Source organism: Mandrillus leucophaeus, unplaced genomic scaffold (genome assembly GCF_000951045.1).
Source record: "Mandrillus leucophaeus isolate KB7577 unplaced genomic scaffold, Mleu.le_1.0 Scaffold26, whole genome shotgun sequence".
NCBI lineage: Eukaryota > Metazoa > Chordata > Mammalia > Primates > Cercopithecidae > Mandrillus > Mandrillus leucophaeus.
The window spans coordinates 5039798-5043754 of record NW_012102698.1 but is presented as its reverse complement, the minus strand read 5'-3'; the positions used below and the strand labels follow the sequence as shown (position 1 = coordinate 5043754).

Sequence of the window (3957 nt, the reverse complement as noted above, 5' to 3'; positions counted from 1 at the left end):
TGAGCCACCGCGCCCGGCCCCAGAATCATTTCTAACCTGAAGTTAATCTGCAGCTACAAAACTAAACCAATAGAAAGTTCTATGAAGCCCTGAGGGGGCTCCACCAGCCAGGCCTGACCTATGCCCGTGCCCCTTGGAGGGCGGAAGTCCGCCCGGGCTGCTACCAGCCTCTGCTGCCCCAGCGCACTGACACGTGGAATTCCAGTCTGATGAACATGTAAAACCAGCTGTTTAGAAAATGACTCCATTTACTCAACAAGGCTCTTTTGCACATTTTTTTACTCAACAAAGGTCATTCTTCAATGAGCTTCTATGAAGCTGACCACTTGGGGAAGAGCAGCCAGGACAACAGGACAGCTCCAGAGGAAAATCACTGCCCGAAACACAGCACCTGAGGAAGGAGGGGACACACAGGGTGGCCTGGCATGGCAGTGTGAAAGGAATGCTCCAGGGCAGGTAACTGGCCTGGCAGGTGGCACCTGGTTTCGCTGGCCACTCCCAGTCCACAGCTCCGTGTGGACATCTGGGCTGCAGCAAGTGGGTGCCGCCTTGCACTGGCGTGAATGAAGTTCTGCCATAGAGATGAGCTGAAGTCAGCAGCCTGGGGCCTCCTGGGACACACGGCCACACTGCGCATCCCCGTCTGGCCACTGTTCTGAAGGTTCTCCAATGCTGCCAGGGCAGGGCCCCAATGTACCAAGGCAGCAGTGGGACAGTCATAGGCTAATCACCAGGACACAAGTGCTGAGCCCACATTTTACACAGGAGGCTTCAGGCAACTTTAGACAGGGCTCTACAGAGCCTGGGCGTTCTCCCCTTCGGGTTTGTGTTCGCATCCACTCCCTCTCTCCTCTCACTCCGGGCACGAATACAGTAAGAACCAAGCCCAGCGTATGATGAGGGCTCTCAACCAAGCACTCCCCGGGCCAGGCCCTGGACCCAGCCTCGGGGACCTGGTGTGGGTGGGACTTGCCAGAGGGTCTTATCCTCTAGACTGTGACTTCCTCGAGGGCAGGGACTTTGTCTGGGCTCAGAGACCAGCACCAAGGCAGGCCATGGCCCATCACGTGTGATGTGTGCATGGCACACGTTTGTTAACCGGGCAGCCTGGCACCCAGGGCGGCCTCTGCCATGGATGAGGACGAAGTGACTGCTGGGGAAGGTACGTACCACAGAGTCACACGCAGAAGAGGAGCCGCGGCTCACCGGCTGGTCTGTGACCTGCCTAGAGCAGCAGTAGCCCACCTGCGCCAGGGCTCGGCATATCCTCACCTGGGGAAACAGACAACTCTACCAGGGGCCTGGGAGGCAGGCAACACCTTTCCAACACAAACTGGCAAGAAACAGACTTGAAAGTTTAAACACATATCAATATTTCTGGAACACCTGTCATTGTGGTAACTAAACAGAGTACAAATTAACCCACTTGCAGGGACTGCGGGGTGGAAAGCACAGAGACCACCAAGACCTCAGCCCTGCCCTGAGGGATGCTGACTTGAGGAGAAGGAGCCATTCCGGCCAGAGCACAATGGCCAGCTGACCTGCACAGAACTCCCACTGCACAGTTCCTGAAGGGGGACATGCATCTCACACCCTGACCCTGGGGACCCCGGTCCCGCACCTGTGAGGTGAGGCAGGTGAAGGGACCTGTCCAAAGGTGCACACAAGGAGGCGGCCAAGCCAAAATGGGCCTGAGGATTGCCCCGCTCTGTCCCCTCGAAATGACCCCGCCAGAGCAAAGCATGGACCCACCCTTGCGTCTCTGGGCACCTGCACCCTGGGCACAGCCACTCACCCTCCTAAGGGCAAAGCCCAGGACATCTGCAAGAACACCCAGTCACGAGGAACTAACCAGAAAACCGGACACAGTGTTAACCTCACAACAGCACAGGCAAGGACGAGAGGCTCCTCTTTCATTGGTTCCTTAAGGAAAGATTTACCAGGGGGCTCCACTTCCCAGGGCTGCCTCTGAAAGCAAAGCTACCGGGAAGACAAGGCCTATTTCTGCCCGCCGGGAACTCAGCAGCCTGCAGCAAACAGCAAAGGCAATCCAGCCTTCAGCCTCCAAGCTGTGCACTGCATCCAAATCACAAGCCCTCTGAGTCCTGAGTGCCTTCGGCCTGACACAGGAGCTTGAACTCCTGAAAGGAGCGATAAGGCAAAATCCACGCCCACCCGGAGGTGACGGCAGGTACAGCACAAGGCCGTGGGGGCCACAGCGAGGGACTCCATGGCGAGTGCTACGCTGGGTCACCCAACACAGCCTGGCTAAGCCGGCTTGATTCTGAAGCCCATGGGACATCCAACCCGAAGGCACTGGGCAGCGTCCTTCTTCACACGGAAGTGGTCACCTACCACGATTCCATGCCTTCTCTGGCAGCGGGTCATGAAGGGGGTGGGCGCAGCCAGCCAGGGCCTCACACCCTGGACGTGCATCCCCAGCAGGTGAGCCTCCTCCCGTCTGGGCACGGTGAAGGATGGGCTGCTAAACTCCAGGCAATACTTCCAATTTATACACATCAAAGCTGCAAATGCACACGCCGAAAGGATTCATTTTTCTTATTTTATAAGTAATTGCAAGCAGATGCTCTTTCACTGATAAAGGTAATTTGGTTGGCAATAATTCTGAATTTGAAATTTCCATTTCACTGGAAATAAGAGTATACCTACAGTGAATGAGCAGGCAGGTGTAATTATTGTCATATTTCAGGCGGAAAAGGTTCTTCCATACAGCCCTTACGTGGCAGGGCAAGGCAATGTTATTGTTGTAAAGTCACCAGGAAGAGATGTGTCATATTGGCAAGCTGGAGAAACAACCACAATATTTGTTGAACACTTTTCTCAGCACTTTAAACAGCAGATCCACAGACCGAAAATTCTGCTGAAACATCTTGTCTTCTTGATTAAAAATAAAAATAAATTATGCAAACACATTGTGTCCCAGGATTTATGCTAAAAAGGAAAAAACATGTATCCCATTGACTTGGCATGAAAAACACACTGTTTATGCAGGACCAGACACTACGCAGATTTATGGCCCGAGGAGCAGCACAATTGCTCACACTCAGACACCTGACAAAGAAAACCTTTCAGCCCCCTGCGCAAAGCCGAGAACAGACACAAATACATCACGCTTTGGCTGGGACAGCCATGAATAGGCTTTGATTTTGGGGGAAGATTTCAATTCTCTAATCGGTTAAAAGATAAAAAAGAACAAAAGCAAGAGCCACTGACAGTGAGCAGGGCCCCTCCGCACCAAGAGGCCCCTCGCTCTGAGTCCACCTCCTTTCTCATTTGCATTTGGCTGATGTCGCGGACAGCTAGAAAAGCCAGGTCCCCAACAAGCAGGGTCCAGTCACACTCACCAGCCAGAACACCAAGAGCCACTCACTCCAAGGGTGGGCAGAAGGAGGGAAGGGTTCAGACCCAGGATGAGCAGCAGCCCCGGCCCAGCCCACTCTGCGGGGGAAAGCAGTCAGGGGCTGACAGCTCAAGACAGAGCACTGTGGCCGCTCACCAAGGCCTCCGACGGGACAGCAGGCCTGAGCTGGAAGGGAACAGGGGAGAGAGATGGGGCTCGAGGAAGAGCAGCAGAATCATGGACCCACAACTCCACTTTCCCGGCACGGGACACTCACTGGCAAATCCCTACAGGCAAACAGGCAGGGCTCCTGCCATCCCTGCCCCAGCAGCGGCAGCCAGGAGCCCTGGCCAAGATCCAGGCTGCCGCAGGTCTCCTCTGGGCAGCAGCCGAGTCTGGGCTGGACACCAGTGAGCACATTAAGGCCTCAGGTTGTAGAGTCAGGTGAGCCTGGGTGAGGGGAAGGGAGGAAGGAGGAGGGAGCTTGGGCACCGAGCTTGGCACCCTTCAGTCATCTGGCCAATGCAATGAACCGCAATGAACCAAGCTCTGAGGGGCTTTCTTGTTGGTGAACACATGGCTATGGCAGGAGAGCT

At 55.0% G+C, this 3957-nt stretch overlaps 1 protein-coding gene across 3 annotated transcripts in view; it reads right to left on the bottom strand.

Moving 5' to 3' along the window:
- Positions 1-3957, bottom strand: part of TBC1D22A (TBC1 domain family, member 22A) — a 472727-nt gene that overhangs the window by 185190 nt on the left and 283580 nt on the right. The gene's annotated exons all lie outside the window — the stretch shown is intronic.